This window comes from Labrus bergylta, chromosome 21 (genome assembly GCF_963930695.1).
Source record: "Labrus bergylta chromosome 21, fLabBer1.1, whole genome shotgun sequence".
NCBI classification, from domain to species: Eukaryota; Metazoa; Chordata; class Actinopteri; order Labriformes; family Labridae; genus Labrus; species Labrus bergylta.
In genome coordinates, this window is record NC_089215.1 from 7,630,063 (window position 1) to 7,654,703 (window position 24,641).

Genomic DNA, 24,641 nt, shown 5'->3' on the forward strand with positions numbered 1-24,641 from the left:
ATGCCAAATATTGATATTAAACTGAATATCGATAGCCAGGTATTTAAAAAAATAGAAAACACATGGCTGAAACAGATTTGGTAATTTGACTTTACCTCATGACTCCTCATGGTGGTGCAAGTGACATGAATGAAGGTAAAGTGAAGGGAAGTTATTTGGCCTAAGATAGAAAAGACAACGGGCTAATGTCAGACAAAGAGAAGAGAAGCATGATAAGAGGTGAAACTGCAAACTGCAGAGAATTTAATATTTATTCTGCACTTTAGTTCTACTCTTCAGTTTATCTGGTGTTATGCTGATTACCTTGCAAAATTTATCAATTATCGCAGAATTGTCGTATTATATCCTAAAGCTGTAAGTATGTACAGCTTGATTGTTCTGATGCGCAAATGCTCAGTCAAGGTTTAAATATTAACAGTATAAGCCATAATTAGGCAGGGAACCCCCTTTCAGAGATAAATATCACTGTGTAAAATGTACTATTGGATTCATATTCCTGCATCAACTCGTCTGCAGAATTGTAATGTTGTTTCAAGTCACATATTTTGGTGTACCACATGGGGTTTGTATGGTTAATATGTAAAAAAACATGCTATTGAATCATGAAAAGGGAACAGATTTGAAATATAAGGTAGTTAAATGAGACATGTTGAACTCAGCTGACCATGCCTCTGTTTATCAGAGTCTGTTTTTATAACAGTCGTATACAGCCGACCTGCTACATGCTGCTGCCTCAAATGACAGGCACTCTGATTTAGTTTTTTATTGCTGAATCTTACTCCGGTAATGAAGTTGGGACTGTTATGTTTCTCTCATTACCTTTTCATTAAAGATATGCCTAGAAAATGGGGTTGCCATGGCTACCGATGGCTCCATGAAGTCTGCGAGCTGTATGCGGAGCTGCATTGTTTACTCTTTTGCCAAGAGTGCTGTCTTCAATAGGAACCCAAGACTCCCCCCCCCCCCCCCCCCCTCTCCTATTTTCTTTTCCTGCGCCTTCATCTATTTTTTCTACCTTTCTTTTATGGATCAAACAATGACCTGCAAATAGATGATTCTTCACTGGTCCTATTTGTTAATGCTGAGAGGCGTCATTAGCTTGCTCATTGCTTCCCAAAATGATAGCTGATGCTAGTTGTTGGGGGGAAAGAAAAGGTAATTTCAAGGCTGTGAGTGGTAATTTACACCGAAGAGATTAAAGAAAATGGTATGGAGCCATTTTGACTAAATGACAGTTGGGCTTAATTTTCTGCAGAAGCAATGCCAGTTTGCTTGAGTATTACCTGATGAAGGCTCGTGAGGCTGAATTTGAGTGTAAAGTCAAAGTGTCGAACATTTCAGGAGGACTCAAATGCATCTTTCTTATCCAAAAGAAAGCTGTATCTGACTATTACCGGTGGTAAATGAAAGAGGCTTAAGACGAAGTCGCAACCTTTCCCCCTCATTCATCAGTGGTGTTTTCCGAACCATTAGCCCTGTCATTGCTTCCTGTACTTTTCATGTCTGCTGCTGGCTGGGCTTCACCCTCAGTACTGTGATTAGTTCGAGCAGGATGCTGCTCATCGATTTTGCTCTGTTGGGTGTAAGTTAACCCTCTGCCAGCTTTTAATTGCTTCTCTTGACTGTTAAAGCAGCGCTCTGCTCCTGTGGAAAAAAAAAAAGAAGGAAAAAAGAGAAGCTTTGGATTGAATTTGTTGGAAAATATGCAGGATGTTGCCTTTCAGCATCCCTCAAATGCATCAAATTCTATCAAGAAAAAAACTTGTTTTGCTTGTATCCAAGAATAAGGTGTTTAATTGAATGTGTTACCTGCTGGCAGCAATTACCGTCATGCCGAGAGGAATAGATGGAGACAGAAAACAGATGAAAGAGGAGAAATGTTTAGTCTCTCTCTCTCTCCTTGTCTTTCGGGGCTTTTTGTGTTTCCTCAGAGTAACACTGCTGCAGTGTGATTGACAGAGACATGATAGCTGCGGTAAACAAAAGGTGCTGCATGTACACACAGAGATGAGCATTGAATGGGTTTTTTATGAAAACAATAAATCATAACTCGCAGGAAAGACGCTCTGAACCTCATTTGAATTGCATTGCCGTTAGATCTCTCATGATGCAACGTTTCTTTTCCTGTCAAGAAAAAAACAAAAACGATTGAGATATGAATTATTAGGGCTGCTGAAAGAATCTGCACAGAAAGTAAGTGCTTGAAGCTGTTCATCCTAAGTGCTTTATTGTTTCTAATGAGCTCTGGGTTCATATTTGTTCTGGGATTTTTAATTATATATCAACATTACATCATCAAAGCTATTATCTCAGCTGCTTAAAGTTCATTTTTAAAGATGAAGTATCTCAATATTGGTGCAAAGATGAACACTTTCAGTGTGCAAACACTTAAAAGGCGATGCAGCAGCAAGACTTTTATAAAACTCATGAATAATGGTAACAGTTGGACCTGAATATTTACTAACCTGAGAAAGACTTTTTAAATGTTGTCTTCATTGAACCCCTTGGGAAATTCTAAGCGTGAAACCACTTTATACCTCATTAGTGGAAAAAAATGACAAAAATTCCTGCTGCAGGGGGCGCTGATAGCCTAGCGGTTATGACGTGTGCCCCGTGTACAGAGGCTACAGTCCTCATCGCAGCGACAGTGGGTTCGAGTGCGACCTCGGCACTTTGCTGCTCTGTTTCCTGTCTCTCATCAGCTGTTCTATCCAATAGAGGCAAAAAAAACAAAAATTCTGCTACAAGACTGGAAAAATGTTGGCAATTCATGTTGCCCAAGAAATATTAAAGTTTGCAAACATGATAAACGACTAGTTTATCTTTGTCAATTTCAAATGTAGAAATGTATCTAGTCATTTGCAAATGAAAAACTGTTTGGTATTACCAGGGGAAATGACAAAGAAACGTTGTTTTATGCATTATACTGAGCCATATTGCTAATGCTTTTTTCTTTAGTTGTGTCTTAACATGAAATTAAGTCTGACATTCCAGTCAAAGAAACAAGTTTGTTACAGCAGGAGGTAAGAGGTTATATTTCGCAATTTATGGCATGATCAATTAATTTAAAGGATTCAACATTAGTTTGAAAATATTATATTTACTCTACAAACTCATGCAGTTCATGCAACTCTGAGCAGTTGATTAAATTGCTGTATATTTGTCGTAGTTAAATGTAGTTATCCTTCTTGGCATCTGCATGGTAGAAACATTTTAGAAACATCAAATGAAAAAGCTGGCAAATGCTCTATCATCAGCCATAATGACAGATTAGAATATTTTTTTTATTGTATTGTGTCCAGAGTGAGACATTTTAGGAGATCCTAGAAGTGTCTCATTGAGTGAAAACATAGCATCAAATTCATCCTGCAGGGTTCACCAGTGGATGAAATTTAGCAATTCATAGCACAAATAATTTAATCAAATGAGTCAATATTTTCCCGGAAACACCTTCTCTCCAAAGATATCTGTAAATGGCACTAGTACATTTTGTCAACATGTTGACAGCAGCCCAACAATAAGGCTACGAGGCCCCCTCATAAATGCAGCCAAGCAAAAATTTCAATACTTCTCTAAACGGCCCGTTTGGTTTTCTTCTCCTCGTCATTATTCCAACGCTTTTTGAAGGTCTTTAATTTGCATCCCAATGCCGTACCCTCGTTCAATTTAATTTACAATGCAGATACGGACTCGATAAGTGTGACGCAGGTTCTTTGTTACCCTCAAGAAAGTGAAGGGAGGAAAAAAAAAAACAACAAGCAAAATAATTTTTACTTTTTATGTCCCCCGTGTGAATAGAACTGATGAAACATTCATGGCTAAACAAAAAGACATTCAGCAACAGCATGTATGATTAAAGAATACATGTGCCGGCATAAAATAATTATTCTAACGCTGCGCAAAGATGAGGACATTTCAAATGCATCTACTGTACGGCTAATCTGCCCCTTGTTTCATGATTTGTTTATCTGCCTTTTTTCTGCTTTGTGTCGACATGTTTGCTGAGTTGAATTTATGTACTCACAGTCAACACTAGAACATGAAGACAAACAAAACATTTAGGGGGAGCTGCTCTCGGGGGCTGGCATGAAAATGACAATGGTGTCACAGGGAACAGATTGGATTTGGGCTTGGGACACTTAGGGCCCTTTTTTTTTTTCCAGGGAGGGCCACAAAAGTAGGTTGCAGTGCTGGGGGTGGTGGTTTGTACCAATCCCCCCAGGGCGAAGACAAAAAAATATGGGGCACTTTCTTTCTCCTTCTTCTCAGTTCATCTCACTCTCCTCTCATTATATCTTCAATTATCAAGTCAGGAGAGAAACTCATTATTTTTGGAAGTCAATGCCCATGCTAGTGTTCTTCTTGACACAACACAAGAGGGAGGGACACACAAAGTCCATTTGCGGAGATTTGAATCTCTTAATAGCATTAGCTAATTGTGAGAATAATCATGTTCAAATTACACACAGAGGGAAATGTGATTTCTCTATTTTCACTTTTCTGCTCCCGGAAATAACTCTGCAAAATGATCCCGTGCTGTATGTCTTTTTAGAGAGAGGGAGTAATTACTTGTGGTGTATTTCACTATTTGATGCAGTGTTATTAATTGACAGCGAGGCGTTTCATGCAAACTATGACCAGGCTGAGCATGCATGTGACCCACCGCAGGGACCGTATCTGATTTCATTATTAGCCCCAGTTTGACTGGCTTAGCCCACATATGTAGCATGAACACCTTTACCCTTGGGTGGGCTTGAGTTAATTACTTCAGCCCATAATGCCTGAGATACCAACTAATAAGCATGGAGTGTAACAAATTATGATGCTCAGATTAGCTGCTGCTTACTCCCGGAATGAATGCCTGAATCATTTCAGCGTTTAGAAATGACTGGGCTTTAAAACAACATCAAATATGGCGCCCATACTGGTCAAGGTGCTTTTTAATGTTTCTAACATGTCAGTCCTTGTGTTCTTGATTGATGGAAAAGTTTTAGTCACCAGAAGTTGATAGATACTTCCATAAGTATTACGATAATGGCTTCTTAGCTACATCTGACATCAGGGTGTATTTTTATTTTTCAAAATTATTATCATCAATCCCCCCAAAATTGTATTTTTTATGTTGATTTTCTGATAACAGTCTCTCAGAACCATAGACTGACTAAATGAAAGCCGGGTGTGCACCCTTCAATTTCAGACCAAGTTAGACACGATTTTATTATTTTTTTAAAAGATTTATTTTGGGCTTTTGTGCCTTTAATTAAGCGATAGGACAGTGGATAGAGTCGTAAATCAGGGAGAGAGAGAGTGGGGAATGACTTGCGAGAAAAGAGACACAGGCTGGATTAGCACCTGGGCCGCCCGCTTGGAATACCGTAGCCACCAGCGCCCTGTTACATGATTTTTGAGTCGCACAACTGATTCTGAAGTCGGGCGGAATATCAGCCCAATCGAGTATTGTTATTAACGCAGTGAATGCAGCACAACGGCCTATCATGACCAAACCAGCTGCTCCCGACCAGTCCGATGTACTTCTGGCATGTGTGATACGACTGCATACACTGGCACAGTGAAAGCAGAACAACAAGCCGGGCAGCGCAAACTGTCAGACAGCATTCGAAAGCACCATGGCAACAGCTGCCTGTGTGATGTCACGTCCCCCTTCCTATCACAAAAAAGATGTGAACATGAGAAACATTGGCAGGAAAAAAGCTGCAGACCTCCAGCTGACAGGGAATATTTGTTATAATTTATCTTGCTAGTGAGCTTGTGGTTGTTGGTAATGCTGAGTGGTGTGTGAGCATTGACGGCGCTTGTATTTGAGCAGCGCTTATGAGACAACTGCAATACACAGAGATCTGACTTCATCTTCCATATGTGGAAGTTTTCAAAGGACACTTTACTGACAATTGTCAATGCTTCGACCTGATTCAACTCGTACAGTGTGAGCACTTAAATTGTGAGCTTTGGTCGTGCTTCGTAAATGATGAAGTCGTAAACCCAGTTTAAGTTGACATAGCCATCATGAATCACCTTTTGGTTTGAAACACATTTTCAATCCTCTAGTTTGGCATTTGAGTTTCGGTAAACGCCATCTTGGTAGTCACCATAATGTTTTTTCGCGTCAGAAGTAGCCATATTTGGATGGCTGACCATCACTGGTTTACCAGCAGCAATACAGTGACCTGTCAATCACAAGTAGACACGCACTAGAGCATTCTGTGCTTTTCATCAATTTTACACAAAATGGGAGTATTTATACCAAATAAACATCATGGTGTACTTTTGGATTTGGAGAATATTTATTATCCCAGAGGGGCAATTTAGTTTGCAACAGAGGGCCATACAGACAATACATCCTAAAAACAGCACAATGACATATACATACATATAAAACCTGACCACCATGGATATCACCATGATGGACTTGTGTGAGATAAGGGACACAAAGACCAACAGTACATAATGAAAGTGTTCAGGCAACAATGCCTACAGCTTATTCAAAAACCCAACTACTGATGGGACAAACGACCTCAGGTATCTGTTAGATTTGGCCCTCCTAACATAAGTGAACCTCCTCCCTGTCGGCAGAAGTCTAAACTCTACATGCAGAGGGTGCTGAGGGTCTTCCAAGATAGCCTTTGCTTACTTGAAAAATATGGCCAAGATCACTCAAAGTCAACGCCAGCAATCTTTCAGCATACTTGTTGAAACTACAGGTTTAAGACGTGTAGCTATTTGCTCGCTGTAGGTCCTTGAGTAGTGTACTGTAAATTAATCGCTCATATTCTTAAAACAGCACACATACAAGGTAATGTAATGCAATGGCAACAGTGAACAGGCATAAATTAATACTTTGCTCTCAGAGTGTGTTTTAAGTGCTTTAGTTAGTGCCCTCTGTCACTTAACAGGGTAAAGTTCACATTTCTTGCTGTCTACATATGCAAAATTACACAGGAAGGAGGGGAGGGACATTTCACAGTGATTAGGTGTTCCTCCGGTGGTGGGTTTGTGACTACACGTGTGGGTTGGCGGTTAGGGGGGAAAACTTGAGACAATGCTCCACTTCATGAGCACACAGTGTACAGAAGCCCTCCCACACAGCCTTTGTTAAGCCCCTTCGCTCTTGAGCTGGCACTTCAGCCTCCCTGAGCCCATTGACTCCCACTGGATGCTCACCACTGTGTTTCCTGGGTTTGAAATATATGGGTGCCTCTTTAATACTGTAACACCCGTATCCTTTCCTTTCACACATGCCCCCCTCTCTGCAAACTGCCGCCAATACAATTTAATCCCATTTGGTAGGCAACTTAAATTCATCCAATTTCACAGATTAGGAGTTGTGGTCTCTCTGCAAAATTTAGCCATACTTCTCATGTTTCTTATGCTTCCATTTTTTTATACACCAACACACAAGGGAAGCACATAAGATGGAAAATGTGTAATGAATTTAATACATAATTCATGTGTTTATTTTTTCATCTAACCTTCTGCCCCTCGAATCCGCACACTAATTTTCAGAAAGCCTTTTTTCATTTCAATATATTTCCGTTTATCTTATTTAGCTCCTCGCTACAGTTTCTATAACAACCATACATCACAATGAAACCGGAGATTCCACATAATTAAACTGCACGTATGACCGTACAGTGCTAATGAAATGCAGGCTTTATATGTGGCATTTGCTTTTAATTACAAACTTTTTTTTAAAAGGGTTCCAGTTTTAATGACACATTAATGAGTATGCAAAGGAGATTGACCAGATTAACTGTCCCATCCCATTGTTAGTACCAACATAATTGTTTACTGGATTATTATCATGATGGTAATTCCCTTTCAAAGGAAGTATTATAATTATTATTGTGAGAAAATGTTTAATCGTTTCCACTTCTTCGCTTAAAACTATTCATTCCTGAAGTCAAAAGTGGGTAGTATGAAATTCAAGTGTGATTAAAGGGTTTGTTTGCTCTGTGCAAAATGAGAAATTCAGTAATCCTTTCCAAAAGTACTACACAAATAGATGCACATGGGGAGGAGGATGAAAGAAATAATAATACAAAATACAAAAAGTCCAACCTCTGACAGCAGGAATCAGTCTGTCTCGTGAAAACGAACAGCGATGGTTTTAATTTACTGACTGCATTAGTCTGCTCCTCTCCAGCCAAGCTTGCTGTTGTCTCTTTGGCAGCGGCAAAAGTTATTAATGGTGCAATAACAGGAGGCAAGCCTGGGCACAGAATATTCTATTCTCTCTCAAATTGTGTAATGATTTCCACAAAAAGAGGGGGGCTATTTTTCATTGTGTGTTTTTTTTTTTTTTTTTAACGGAGGGACGGGGGAATGAGGTGGTAAAAAACATGGACCTTGGGTTAATTGACTTATATCCTTCCCAAACTGAAATTCCAAGAGTAAAAACCTTTACTCAAAGAGAACGTATGAGAATGATGTTCTTGATGATGTTGTTTTTTTAGGGAGCCTTTTATCAAATCTGGCCAGGGACAACAGATGAAAATTAGCCTTTTTTACAGAAATTTTTATTAATATGCAATGTCCCTGTAAAATAAAAACTAAATAAAAAAAATGTGTCACATTGAGTATGAAGTAAAAACCTCAAATGGCAGTTTTGGCATAATGCAAGTGAGATGTTACATAAAGCAGGGGATATTTAAAATGTATGATTAATGTTAAAGAAACCTGAAAGCCAATAAAAACTGAATAGAGCAACAGCTTCCTCACTGTGTCATTTCAGGTCTTCGTGCATGACAGCTGTTTCAAAAAGTATTTAGTGCTAGTCTCCATCCAGTTTTGACTTACCTTCATTTAATCAAGTGTAGTTATACTTTTCAAATATAATCAAGCACTATATTCTGCAAAAATCATAACAACGGTCATGGTTGTTTGCAACTAGGGTTAGTGTACACTGTAGCGAGTGTTTAGCAATGGCGATGGCTGATAAGTTTGAGACAGCATTTCCAATATGGCGACCGCCATCGTTGGGCTTCATAAGTCAGCCTCAGAAAGCAGTGGGTGACATCACTGAGCCTGCGTCCATGGTTTTCAGTATATGTCTACTGCACTTCTTTGGTCTTGAAACATGGGTCAGGGAAATAGCAAGATAAGGTGTCTTTCTAGCAATTTTAAATGATGCTCATAGTTCTGTGAATTATTTCAAAGATGCTCAAATGATGCCATGCCTGTATTTTAACTATTTCATACCACATTTTTTAAAGAAACTTTAACATGCTCTATATCCAATCTGTTGTATTGGAGACATGTTTAGAGCAACATTTTTGCAGATGGCCATGAAAGTTCAGCAGGAGATTTTGGGCATGACCTTGTACTTAGAAAGCTATTTTTGGTTCTTTCAGCTTTTTAAGTCCAGCTCTTCAGGCTATAATCTCCACTACAGGCCAACCGTCTGAGTTTGATCTGTGATTTATGGGTTTTTAAAAAGCATTGATTGTCTAAGAAGGTCAAACTGCAGAGCATGAGAGTCAATTACAGTATCAAACAACCTACTATACTTCCATTTCCCTTTTTTTTTTCTCTTTTGAAAGTCAAAATCAAACTCCCCTTTAGTGTAAAGTAAGTTTTAAAACAAGTCATCATCACCTGCAATCAACTGAATTTGGTACTTTTGAAGCCTCTGAAATACCAATTAATAAACATTCAACTCCCCCTCAAGTTCTTTTCCCCCCACAGGCTCTCATATTGATTCCATTCATGCAGAGAGCCTGCAGAGTTATCACAAAACAAATTGCATGGACTTCAATTTGACAATCCCTTTATGAAGAGCACTTCATTGATTTTGTGGATGGTGGCTCTGTTTGGCTCCTTCACAGAGGAGAGGGGAGGTTACTCAGAACAGCTCATTCTAATGACTTTATTGCCTTGTACTCTTGTGTCAGAGTTAAAAGTTTTTGTTTTTTTTGCTCAGATGTACGATAAGTGTGTTCTTCCAAGTTCCTGGGCCATGCCTATACGGTCTGTTGGGAATAGCACTGAGTTGCGACTTTTCCGAAGGATACGGTGTGTCAGCGAAATCTGTCCTGCAGTGTGAGGCTTGACACTGCAGTGACAGCACAGCAATATTTCCCCTCTTATTTCAGAACAAATTACCAGCAGCGTGACATCACAGGGCTCATTGTGCACACATATAACACCACTTCTCCCCTCTACTCTGATCTCCGGCGGGGAAAACAGTCTCATTAATGATGTCATGTATACATTTTCCATTGTTTTTTCATGGGTTATTTGAATAGGATCAAAAAAGAGAGATCATTTTTTATATAGTTACATGAACCATGATTGACTTGATTTTGTTTATTTTCATTTTTTACCTGCATTCTATAAACGCCTCTATCAAAGCACTTAGATACCTTATCACTGTGTACTCTCATTGTTCACTTTTATCTGATTTGAAAAGCATGTTAGCGTTATAAATAAGACAGCAGTCTCTGTAGGTTTTTCCCTTCAGGAACAATGCTTATCCCAAAGCACTTTCCATTACTGCCTTGACAGGTAGCTATAAGCCGCAGATACAAACATGTGTGGGAAAAAAAATGGCTAACAGAAGACAGAGTGCAGAGTCTAATCTTGTGTGACATTGTGTGTCTGCAAGGCCACCAGACGCAATTCACCTGCAAGGTTAAGAGTTTATCCAGAGCTCCAAGGTACACTACACATGCCTTTCTTGTTTACTCTCCTACACGTATTGCATGCCCCCCCCCCCCCCCCCCCCGCAAAACCACTTTTCAGCCTCTGCAAGAAAGGTGGCAACCCTCTCTGAACCTTCCATTCCTTTTTCCAGGAGTCTTTTTTTTTAAAAGGGAGAAGATGAGAAAAATAAACATAAATGAGGTCCGGTTTGCAGTGCTTTCATGCATCACCCACCAAACAGCGCCAGATTTATACAAAAAAAACGGGTGTCATTCTGCAGGAGGGGTAACAAACATGACCAGCTTAGCTGATTAAAATCAAGAGGGAGAGAAATAATTCTGATTGCATCTCCTGTCTTTGGGCACAAAATCTCAGTCTGATGTCAGAATGTGAGGTAAAAAAAATAAAGAAAGAACTAACATGAGGCAAAATGTGAGAAAATTCTATCATTTTTCTGACATGAACTGCAGTTTTAGTTGCAAGAATTCATTATGGAAGATCAGCTGTTTTGCATATTTCCAGCTTGCTTTAATATGCTGTGCCACCCAGTCACTCTGGCTTACTTGTTTTTTTAAGTCCTGCAGACTTTGATGTGGTCTGTAATCTTGTCCACTCTATTAGGATATGCAGATTGAAGCATAGCCTAAATTAAACCAGAAGCTCTCATCCAACATGTTCTTGTTTTTTTGTTGTTGTTGTTTTTTTGGGGGAATATTTTGCAGCTCCTAATTGGATGAATGGATGTATTTTGTTACTGGAACAACCATGGGGAGGCTTCTGTTTAATCTCGGCGGGCCCCTCATCCTACTTCCCCACCCACTCACCAGATTGATTGTATCTAACACCAGACAATGGCATCAATGAATTCAAGTAGTTTTTCCACCATCTCTCGGGGAGACAAGAAAGAGAATCATTTGCATGCAGGTGACGTTCGAGCACTGCAAGGTGAGATGAATCAAAATGCAAGTCAACAGTTTTCGCAATGCTTTGACCTAATTATGCACCCTTTTTTCTGCAGGTTTTTTTTTTATCCAGTCACATCCCATTCAAACGTATTCAGGATTGATTGTGAAGAAAAACTCTGCTGATTCACTGGTTCTCTCTAGTTTTGCTGACTGAAATTGAATGGAATTAGAGATTTGTATGAGTTATTCAAAAGGTCTGCAAGAGAAACTGCTTAACCATAAGCTAAGCAGACCCTTCTTTTTTTTTTATTGATCGGCTCGACTTCCTCTTCAGGATGCTCTTAAGGTCGGACATATCATCTTACATCGTCATCCTGACCACGGTCTGTAACCGCAACATACAAGCAGGAGGCAACACATGACCAGACGAGCATCAAAGAGGGTAAGATTCATGATGGTGGGAGTATTGATCCGTGACAAAGTTTAAATCATGTTTATAGGAAATTACTTAGATCACCCCACAGACGCTGGACTATAGATTAATGTATGCTTTCATAATTTGAAAGTGTTTTATTCACAGTTTGTAGTTAAGAAGGCAACAGCAGTTTTTTCTCTCTTTAATTACATTTTTGGTTTGGCATTTCTATCGGAAATATGGAACCCATAAGATAACATACATCCATACATTTTGTTTATTCAGTTTTCCCATGATAACAAGTCATTTCTGGTTGTTTTTCTCCAGATCATGACTTCTTTTTTCTCGTTATCTCGGGATAAGAGAGCGGGCCTCTTCTACCAGGGTCATTTTCTAGCAATCTAGAGGAAAACAAAAGGCTGGTGACTGAGAAAGACCAGACCACAACATTTCAAGCCCTTATTGCCCACACAAATGAGTCAAGTTAAGCCTATTTCTATGTTTGGGGATACAATAAACACAAGTCAAGATCTCAAGAAAACAACCACATGTCATTACAGAGTTCAGACTCTGGAATGTCTGGCTGCATGTCCACATAGGGCTTCCATAGAAAGACAGAACAAGGCCTTAGTTCTCATTTATCTTATCAACTATGCCATAAAGTCATTATCTGACTTGCCAAATCAATGGCTAATCAATTGGAAACATCATGCAAACATTGTGCATTTTTAGCTTCAGTTTTGTGCCGCACATTTTCAGCACACAACTAAACTTAAAACTGTCCCTGTAGAAACAGAAGACACTTTTGAGATAGACAAAACAAGTACTGTTGCATAAAATTAAAGATTGGGAGCTAAGAAATAAAAAAAAAACGTGTTCCAGTCATGCACCACCCTTCTCCACTGTGTGACATTAAAACTAAAAAGAGAATGACCTCATCATACGTTCAGCTAAATCATCATAAATGACATGATATTAACTCTGCCAGACAGTCTTTTTTTTTTGTAACTTGGGCTTTTCTCCATTTTGCTGGAGTTTGTGCTTCTGTGCCCTTGTTATCTGGCCCTCCAGACTCTCCCCTCACTGTGAGGCAGAGGAGCAGAAAGATGGCAGTAATTCATTTTGTGCCACGCCACAGGCAAAGGCTCTTTCTTCCCTTCTGCCCATTACCTCCAGACCAGACTCCCCGTCTCAGCAGGACTCACTCCCTTCCTCTCTGGCCAAGACCCACTGTACTCCAGGGAGGAGGGGGGGGATGAGGTTAGTGGACGAGCCACTTCAGATTCAGTCTGTGCCACCTGCAATCATCCAAGGTACTCCAGTCCACCTCCAGGAAAACTGCAAAAAAAGAAAGAAAGATAGAGCCTCACAGTCAGTAAGGCAGTTTCTGGCCCTTTCTATTCAACCACAACGAAGAAAACTATTCTTAAAAAAAATATCCATCCATCCATTATCCATACTGCTTTTTCCCATTCAGGGTTGTGAGGGGAAAACCCTGGACTGTTCACTTACATATAGAGACAGACAACCAGCCACGTTCATAACTGCAGGCAATCTACAGTCACCAATTAACCTAACGAGCATGTCTTTGGACTGTGGGAAGCCAGATAACGCGGAGGGAACCCATGCATGCACGTGGAGAACATGTAAACTCCACACCCTGTTTTTGACGGGGATTCAAAGTACTGACATTCTCGCTGCGAGGCAACTGCACTAACCACTGCACCACCATGAAAAACTATGACCGTGAGAACTCTGACATCTTCTGTGAAACTTCTCGAAGACATTGAAGTACATTTTTATTTTTATTTTTTCATATAAGGTTTGTTAGGTTAAACAAAATGGAAAAAAAACGTCCTATGATTTACAGCTGTCACCTTTAAAGAAAAAATGACCTCTGACAATAAAACTTTACTGAAAAGATGAACATGAGACTCAGTTTCTATGGAAGTATGTTGCTGCCACCCCAGTTATAAAAAGGGAGGAAAAAAGTATGCAAGTTTCTTTCCACAGGCAGTCAGATGCACCCAACCCAACACAACCCAACCCCCACTCTTCCTTGTAGTTGCAAAACAAAACTTAGAATTTGCATAGTGATCTAGCTTATTGGCTATAGTTAAAAAAAAAAAAAGCTTTCTACTCTATTTTGGTTTATTGTTACTTCTTAAAAGGCAATGTTTTGTGTTTTTCCAAGGTGAACTACTCTGCTTTGAAAAGGTATACGTTTCAATTACAGCACACTGTTTTTTAAATGAGAAGCTGCACATCACTGCTCGGATGTTGATGAGTTTAGAGTGGCAGGATGGAAAAGCGCTTTTTTTTCTCCCCCTTTGCAATATTGCCACAAGACCTAATTTGTTCCCCCGGCAAACATTTGAGTTTGTTTTTTATCTTCATTTTGACATGTTGTTGTTCATGAGGAGAGCCAAAGAAATATCCCATTAACGGGCTCTCTCCTATCTGCCTACATAAATCACTGACATGGAAATGAAACTGTTCTGACAAACACGGAGATGGAAAGGAGAATACAAATGCACAAACATTACACACACATTCATCCCTTATACCCTGCTTTTTTTTTTTCCATTTCACATTAAGGCACTCCAGCAATTGGAACAAACTCTGAATAGACAATTAGAAATGCAACAAAAGACTGCAGTGATTTAAAAGGGAAGTAATCTATCTGAAAGGACACGTGTACATAATTACATAGTTGCATTCTTTCCAGGAAGCTAGATTAAGCTAATCAATATGGACCAAGATGTCAATTCTTTGTTAAAGTGTGACAAAGCCATGGATTTCTGATTACTGTGACAACAAAATACATTTGTCTTTCATTGTGTAAGTGAATGTTACAAATTTCTAATACATTTAACCTGTTACCCTCCCCCCCAACAAAAAAAAAAAATTATCTGCTGAGTCAGCTAGTTGATTTCTCATGTCAATATGAAGTCCAACTGTAAAAGTTAAAAAGAAAAAGTTCAATTCAGCGGGCTGACCTATCCATTCATGTGTTTCTGTTGTGCATATTTTAGTTTTTATTGTTTTGCTGACATCTTTTATTAATCAAGGCTACACACCAGTTTCATTTATTCAGCTGAAAACGAAGAACCACTGTGCACAAGGATCCGCAAAAACCTGTAGTATACATGCCAGGCCAGTAGTTTGCGGTGTGACTTTGTTATGAAACAACACACGAGTAGGTACATACTCTTCCTTCTACAGAGCGGTGAGGTGTAAACGTACAAAAATAGCTTACGCATGAACGTTTATGTGGACGGACAACTTCAAATGACCCGAGACTACAAAGCGAGTAAACTTCAAGAATGTACACTGGGAATCATGCCAGTCGCCACTGTTGTTGTAGTCCACCTAGTCATGCACATCTATTGACTGAAAGCATAATGCACATGTGCAGTAATCTTACCTGTGCATGGCTACTGACTTCACCCCTTGATGCTGAAATAAATGTTTTCAAAGAAGTTGCATTTTGCCAGTTTACATGAAGAAGCAGGCACCCTAAAAGTTGATGACGTCTAAATGAACATCCAAATAGCAACAAAAGGGTTACCGTTTTCGGCTGAAATCGTTTCTGTATAAACAGGGCCTTAGGGGCGCTGATGACCTAGCAGTTAGGTTGCACCCCATGAGCTGAGGCTGTAGTCCTCCAGACAGGTGGCAGAGTTCAAGTCCGACCTGTGGCTTCTTTTCTGAATGTCATTCCCCCTAAACAATCCTGAGCTGATTTTTGACGTTTGCCCTTCTCTGGTTGAAAAGAACCTGAGCACTTCTTTACTGTTTTTACATCACACTGCATCCTTTAACACATCAAGACTTATTCATTTTTTTACTAAAGTTCCCTCTGCATTATATTATATTTGACATTTTTCGGCCCAAAATGAAACCTGGTTCCATTAGAGTAAAAAAAGGCTTTTATTTGGTTTGTCTGTTGGTTCTCTTTGAATTGTGCTCTGCGATTAACATAAAAAAGCTGAAAGAAGCACTGTAACATCCCGTATGTACACAGAGCTGAGAACAACAAACCCAGAGGGAGTTTGGCTTCAGTCTTTTTTTAAGAAATACATGACTCACTGATGTATTTAGTAAGGATATATTTGACATCTGCTGTTTAATATGTCATAAGCCTATACCTTTAAAGCTCAACAACAGCACTGTTTGCACTCACCCACAAGCATGAAATCCCTGATCTTTGGCCTCTCTGTTGGAGATAAACCTCACAGATTGACCCAATATTTCGACACAATAGTGTGCAGCAAAAATCACAATCTTTTAAATCACATGACTCCCGAGAAGCATTTGACATTTACTCATTTCAATCTATAAAATCCTCTCAGCAGTCACCACTTTATTTAACTGCTTTGCTCAGTTTTTTTTTTTCAAGCACATACTTTTTTGACCAACATGTAAGTGTGCTCTAGCTTAAGGGGTGGACTCAAGGAAATTGTAGCTGCAAAAAAACAGCCCACTGGTTGAGCAAATGGAGACCGTGATGAGGTAAAATACCTGGAGAGACATGCATCAACACTTACTAGAGGGGGAAAAAAACTGTGTTTGCCTTATCTTTGTTGCTTTTGGTCATGTCCCAGTACTTAAAACACCACTCCACAAATTGCAGGTGCACTTGAAGTGTGTGTTGGATGTGGAGAAAGCTTGTTGGAGTGGATGAACCGTAATTATTATAGCATCAGTCATTGGCTAGAACACGACTGTGTTTGATCTCTCTTAAAGGTTAAGACGTAATTTATGTTTTATTCATTTTTTGACTTTTAAAAAACAGGAATTCTTTTTGAAAATGCTCTCCCATGTGATGGGGGAAAAAAAAAACTAATCTGAGATGTGTCTTTTCTTCTGTGAATGAGAAGAAGTATAAAAGGTGACCACCAACTGGAAGAAAAGGTACAATAAAGCATCTTGGTAAGTACTACTCCTGCGAAGACAGAAAGCAGAGCTACACACAACACGGCTTTCAGCAGCAAACATTGAGGATTAAGTAAGTTTCCCTTTGAGAAATTAACTAGTACACGGAGTGGAGATAAAAGAAGAGACAGAATAACGAGGCCTGTTTGTCTATTCAGAGGGTTTAGCCATGTATTAAAAATCATACCGTTAAGCTAGCTGACAGATGCTAATGAAGTGATGTTTACATTTTTGATTCGCTGCCTAAACAAAGATAAGACATGCTCTCGGAAAACAGCAAGCCCTGCAATCCAAACACATCCATTGAGCCTGTCACCAAAGACATGACAGCTTTCTTCCCTACTAACAACAATGAGCGAACTCATTTCCATATTAATGAGAGAAAAGAAAGGCAAGTGGATGGGAGGGGGGGAGTCGAGCGTGGAGGGGGCGATGTTTCTTCTTGTTGTCTTGGCACCTATTGACAAAGTCTTCAAATAGGTTGTTAATGACCAGTCTGAAACACAGGGAGCAGCCTGTGGAGTAATCATATCAACATGTTGCGTATGCATATCATGCTGCGTACTGTTGCTGTGCCTCCTATGCGGTTGCTCTTGCGTAAATGTTTGGCATCGTTGGTCCACACACAAAAAAGATACGCACACGCTCATGCAGGGCCACATGTGTATGTGTGTGTATGTGTGCATGTACACCCACTGATCCGTGAATGCCATTTACACACAGCACTTAATATCATGTACAATAAGAGACATCCTCATCCCACAGGAAGCAGGCTTCAGTACACCCAAAGGGTAAATATAAAATTAGCGACTCAAAAGCACTCTGGGACGACTCTAAGGGGATACACAACATCTGTTAGATCCCACAGTATTTACTCTGGAAAACAGATTGCTCTTAACTGGCCCTGGAAGCTAACCATCTTTTAGGCCATGAAAATATTTAGAAACATAATATTTGGACATCATTAAGACTTAAAAGGACAATTGTAAATATTTATCACATCAGTAATATCAGTTAATTCATTCTTTAAGACCGTGAATATATTTATAATAGCTTGCCTGGTCTTTACAATATCCGAGCAAACGTTTACTGAAGTCTGAAATAATCATCTCGATGACATCAACGGGATACCTCGACTTAGTAAGAATGTAGAAAAAAAAAAATTCATTTATGATTCTAAATTCTAAAACCTGCAAATGGTAGTTAATTACACAACCCCAGTTCCAAAGTAACACTCATTATCATACATTTTGAGTCCAATATTCACTCTCTTTGATTGCTCAGCTACGTCCACTAGCTAGCAGTTACCTGTTACAAGCTAGCTAGAGTTTTGTGTTGAGCCAATAGTGAACCCTGGTGTTTGGGAGCTATTTCTTCTGAAAAAAAAAACTCCTCAAGACACAACCAAAAACATGGAAAACAATTAAGATCATAGACTGTAAATAATGCTGGAAGCTTGTTGATGCCGCTCACCATGCTGGAAATGATGTGTTCTACCTAACTTTCAGTCAACCTAATGAAAGACAAAGAGCTGCGGCAGGTCCTAAGCCTCCTCACAAACAGCTGATAAAGACATGAGCTAGAAAGACCAATTTAGTTTTTTTTGTAGATATGTTAATTTCTGCAGTAAAAATTGGCATTTTGAATGGGTGTGTATGTGACTTCCTGGGCTTCTGCAACCAGGCCCAAGTGGACACTCGATGAACTGCAGGTTTTTGCAATTCCGCATTGGCTTCACTTTTCAACACCTGAGGTTGTCGCATGCTTAGTACAGTGGATAGAATTTTTCAAAGCAGTTAATTAGCTAAATGGCTCTGAGTAGCTTAGTTTAATTGATTTAAACCAAGGACCTCTGTTCCCACACATGTCACTTTTCTTTAACTTTGTCATTGGATACATTGCTACAATAAAAATAAAGATGCTTTAACGTTTGTGAAGGAATAGAAGTTGTGCTTTTTAAAAAACTTTTTTTGTGGCATTTATTGTAGAGGACAGTGGATAGTCTGAAATCAGGGAGAGAAAGAGTGGGGAGCGACATGCGGGAAAAGAGCCACAGGTCAGATTTGAACCAGGGCTGTATGCTTGGAGGACTCACTAACAAATACATCACTGACACCCCAGAAGTTTTGCTTTTATTCTGCTGTCTGCTGCATTAGTTGTTGCAATAAGCCCAGCTGTAAGTCATCTAACCTGATGGATATAAACCCTCCATTACATAAAAAACAGACAATTTTGACTTGAGCGCTGATTTCGACTCAAAGTCAAACTATAACATTTAATAAAGAATTAAATTCACTGGAGCCTCCACACAAAAACAACACAACTCTTTGCTTTCATTTTCCAATATGATTCTGCAGAACCAGAATTGTCAGGTCCCAACACTGGTGTATCTGTAACATTTGAATAATTCCTCCCACATCCTGTGTAGGTTTGTGTTTTCGCTGAAGCATTTATTCTAACACTTGACTCTAAAGAGGAATCTCCTCGACATAATCTTCCAGTTCATAGTGCATGTCATTAGCCTCCTAAATTACAAACATCATTAGGAGAATTGATTCAACTTAGCCTCCTGGGGGGCTTCAGTCTGCTGTTCCGACATGGCGGGAGCTCATTTTGAGTGTGGTGTCAATCCTATTTCACAAGTTCAAGCGGACCCATTGGGGGTCTGAGCCGTTCGCCCCCTCTTTATCCTTGCGTGGTGAGGCCCCAACACCTCATTAGCAAAAAAAAGAGTTGATTCTGTGTGTGTGTGTGTGTGTGTGTGTGTGGTGGTGGGGGGGGGGCATGTGTGTGTTGAGCCTTCATGCATGTTGGGCATGTTTCAGCTGGTGAATGGGGGAGATGGAGTCATTGTGGCACACTGACCTCCGCAACAACCTCGAATGCTGCAACAGTGTTAAGGGCACCACTTTGGCATGAAGTGAAACCACTAAAGAAGACCACTGAAAGAGTCCTGGTTTTATCCTAAAAAAAAGAGAAATGCTCTCAGCCGTATTTCAAGCCTTTTTTTTGATGAGTGGTCCATTTAAATAGCTCTGGGCCTGAAATTAAAAATACACGCTCTGAAGAGAACCATGACAACACTTTGGTCCCACAGGAATCCTTCAACTATTGAACTCTATCAATATTGTAAACTCTATTAGACATTGGGAGGAAATGTTTGTCACTCTTCAGATTCAAGGGCGAAAGGGGATGCATACTAGAGAAATATGACTACCACAATCATGGATACTTTTAAATGTGTTTTCTTTGTTTCCGAAAGCATCTGTGTACAGTATCGCCGCGAAAGACATCAGAGACAGCACTACTTTGCGTTTTACATTTGTAAAAATTAGAGGAAAAAAAAAAAGTATGACATGCATTTTTTAAAGTTGAATTATTTACATTTGTAGTCAAATTCAAGGCTCTAACTTTAGAATTTTTACTTTAAACACATTTTTAGGTCTTACAAAAGTGTAATCATTCATGCCTCTGTTCCGCTGTTTTTTAACCTCAGGCGCTAGTGGACTTGCAGTTCGGTCGTGTACCATGGACAGAGTCCTCCAAGTGGCTTGCCCCAGTTCCAGTCTGATCCGTGGTGGCTCCTTTCCCGTATGTCACATCTTACTCTATCCAGTGGCCTCTCAAACATAGGCATACAAGCCCCAATTTTAAAAAAAACCCAACTACAATAAAGCTAATAAATCGAGTTGTGGTATAATTACAAAAAAAAAAGTGAAGTAAGCTTTATTAGCAGGCATATTAAGAAGTCCCTGAGTGAATGTGGAGGGAAATCCATTTGATGAGAGTATGCAGTGTGGGAGAAGAGTGCCAAGGGAGTAACAAAAGGGGAATTGATAAATAGAAAAATGAATGGGCTACACACACAGCATAAGCAAAACATCAAAATGTGTTTGTGGAAATTGTAATGCAACATGGTCCTTGCACTCTGCAACAGCCACTAATTCCAGCCGATGTGAGAGACATGGGGTGGGTGGGGGGGGGGGGTGGGGGGGGGGGGGTGTGCCTTCAATAATTCATCTGGAGATTGATAGATGTGTGTCTCCAGAGGCCGCGGTGTGGATAGTGTGATGCTCCACTCTCCGCAGAGACACCCTGTGAACTCTGCTTGTGAATTTGAGAGTATTGAGATCAGGGTCAGAGTTCAAGATGAGAAGGTCTGATATGGCATTATTTTGAACCCTATACCTCCTCCCCTAATAGGATGGAACACTTCAATATTAAAGAGTCTTCTCCTTTTCCATTACATTTGTTTTTTTTACGTCGTTTTGGACTCCAGATCAAATGCAGATATGGTTTGTTGTGACAGAAACAAGAAAAACGTCAGGTATGTTGGATCAAATTGCTTGCTTACAAATAATAATGAAATGATAAAGTGTTAATTCTGGCTTTGATTTAACTCCAGATCTGATTTAAGAAAACAGAGAATATTCTCAGAGAGCAAATGAGCAGTGGGATTGGAAGAGATGTCTCCTTTTTTCTTCACACAGATTGCATTAGCTGCTGTTATGTTTCACAACATGTTTGCTGTCTTTGCAAAGTAATGAAAAAGGGGGGCTTTTAAATATTGTCACCCGAATGTAATAGATTTTTTTTATTATTATTATTATCAGTTTTTTTTTTTATGTCAACATAGATTGTATTTTTTTTAGTAGGTTGAGTGGTTGTCTTTTGCAAATAAGTCCCTAACATCTATCAATAAACTCCCGGTGAGATTCAAGAATGCAATTTCACCACGTTTATTTTCTGCATTATTATCCCACTGAGAGGTTTTTTTTTCCTCTTTGTGCTAAACGCCGCACACCCCCACATGTGAGCAGCGTTCTGATGTGAGGTGGACAAACGTTGACTGACCGATCAATACGACAGCATATGGAGGCCAGTCAGAACTCACAGATGAAAAGTGGAAAATGGGATACGGATAATTGAACTAACTGAAAACCCTGACCGACACCCGACACAATCGACTGCCATTTATCTGACCTCCTCATGGAGTGACAACGCAAAGCGCAGAAATAACATGCAGAAAGACACAGTGAATGTAAAAAGCCTACATGGATTGAAGTAATTAAGTAAATCAATGCATTTTCTTTGTGCAACAAGTTCCAAGTAATGATAGCAAAAATCAATCTTAAGATGTCATCCGTGAACCTTCGCATTCAAAGAAATCAAATGAGGTTACCTGTTCCTAAAGTCCTGTCAAATCATGCATCATGTAAATCGTGCATGGGTGTGTGTTCGACAGTCAAGCTATATTTCTGAATCATATCGTCTGACCTTACAGAAGCAGTGCAACTACTAGCAGAATACTCCCAGTTGAGAAATCAAAGGGAACTCCAAAGAAAATCAATACCAGGTAGTTGTGATTCGTAAAAATGCATGTTCAGTCAAGAATGTCCCCCTGTGAAGGAAACTTTTCATAAACACTACATCTCTACTTACAAATAAGCCTTACACCGAGTGTTGACTCACTTTTGATCACTTGCTCTCATTGTGATGAAAATAAAGGCTTTTCTTGAATTATACTTGCAATACAAAAGATGGCAGAAAAAACACCCAGACTTGTTCATGTGCTTATAAAAACCTGATTACTTTGTAAGAGGCATACTGTTATTTATAGATTAACACCTTGACCACCATTGACACACGTATAATATCATGAAGAGACATTAGGAGCATATTCAAGTGTCCATAGACTGAATCTACTTCTGCTGACTGGCTGCAGTATCGGTCAAAAGCTCGGCCTCCTCCATGTTAACAGATGGGAAATGGGTCAAAGTATAAAATTAAAACACACATCAAATGTTTCCCAAACATGGTCTCTGTCATCATAGTAATATATGATCATGCTGATGTATGGCCAAGTGTAAATTTAGTTTTAACTAATTATATTTTTTGCTTACAGAGCTTTTGTAATGACATCATTGACAGCTCTGTCAACAAAGACTAACTTGAGAGTTATTTTTCATTCCATAACTGTGAGTGTCTGCTTCACACAGGCTTAAGATTGTGTTACGCTGTGGACTGAACCAACCTAATGTAGCTCTGACGTTTTACTGGTGAGTAAGGGGCGGGCCGTAAAGTCATCCCTTCTGTGCATGTTCAAATGACAGGGGTCCAAATGGCATCACCAACACAATATGTCAGCTCCAGTCAGGCTGTAGTATTTTTTTTTCTTTATTTTGGTATATTGTATACAGTCGATGGTTTGTCCAAATACACAAATGGTAGTGCTTATGTTGCAATTAGTGGTAATTGAATTTTTGGGCCACACTCAACACAGTGTTGACGTCAGTCCAGTGTCAGACAAATCATCCATGTTTCCTTTTTTTCAGCCAGAGTAACCCTGTTTAATTCAGCGATTAAAAAAAGATAAGTAATAATAAACTTTACACCACTTCACACACAAAAGTGAGTTCAAAAGTTTTAGTGAAAGACGTGAAAAAACGCTGTGGAGTCATTTGGACGGTAGCCGTGTTATATCTCTGTGGTTATTCTCACAAAATGTTGGTACGTTGTGTAGGCTAATCCTTTGACCTGTTGTTAGTACCAAATATTATTTCTACAGCTTTGGCAGTTATAATACTTAAAGTTTTTGTGTCAACAGTTTTCATTGTGCTGGTCTAAAGTGGTTTTTGAAAAGATATAAGGATCATTCATTTTGTGTCACTTGCAGAAAGAAGGATTGCCATTAAAGCTTTGGCATATGAAAACCCAATTAATTAGGATTTAGGAAGAGCATAGGCTAAGTGAGACTGTTTTTTTGCTCTTTTTAGTTAAGGCCTATGTTTTGGTTTAGGTACCCTTACAATATTTTTTCTCAGGTCAGAATTTGAAAACGCTGAAAAAAAGTAGGTCAATCCTAGGGATAAAACAAGATATCCCATTGACTCCATCGGTTGTCTTTTTTTTTTTTTTTTTTTTTTTGGCCAACCATGTGAGCAGAAGGTGTGTGTGTGTGTGTGTGTGTGTGTGTATGAGGAAAGGAAGAGGAGGAGGGGGCTACTTCTTCTTCTTCTACTTGGTTTATGTCATTGGTTTAAACGACCCAAGACCCCGCCTTGGTAGAACAGGAGAGTTAGACAGTGTGACTACAGCCAAAGAGAGGGAGAGAGAAAGAGAGGGAGGAAAAAAATAAAGCAGTGAAACAGTTAGTCAGACACCTACTCGGCGTTCACGCTCGACCGTATTTTGATAAACAAGGACGGGTACAACACACTGACAGTTCCCCTCGTTTCTCGGTCGTTTCCTTTTTCTCCCCATCTGTTCAAAGGAGCCGCTTTAGTGGCGCGCGAGGAGGATTAATAAGGTGGAATCTGAATTACTCCAAATCTTCACATGAAACATTTCTCCCCGGAGCGTATGATGCTGACGCCGCTGCCGACGACGTGTGCCTAAAAAGAAAGTCGGCTTCTCAACTTGAATTTCTGCATTATTCCTCCAGGTAAGTCTTGCATTTTTCACGACGTTCAATTCAGTTTTTTTTTTGTGGTCAGAAATGAGAGTTTGCTATATGTGTTGCTGGGGCTGCCCGACCAGGGGGGGGGGGGGGGTGCTTCAGGTCCGCATACACAGCACTGACCATGTGTGTCCACCTTTTACTGCGCCATGAAGATGGGAGACTGGTCGGGTGGGTTGTATACACAGCAGGGACGATATTTCTGACCCAAAACATGGTGTAACTGTCAAACGTGGACACAAATATCCCGCGTTTTGCTTCTATA

General features: G+C 39.7%; 1 protein-coding gene across 2 annotated transcripts in view; it reads left to right on the top strand.

Moving 5' to 3' along the window:
* The first annotated feature begins 23,998 nt into the window (after positions 1 to 23,998).
* ctbp2l (C-terminal binding protein 2, like) overlaps positions 23,999 to 24,641 on the top strand; it is a 103,509-nt gene continuing 102,866 nt past the window's right edge. For both annotated transcript variants that reach the window (XM_065949934.1, XM_065949935.1), the window contains exon 1: positions 23,999 to 24,361. The gene's annotated coding sequence lies outside the window, so the exon portion shown is untranslated. The remainder of the gene's footprint in view (positions 24,362 to 24,641) is intronic.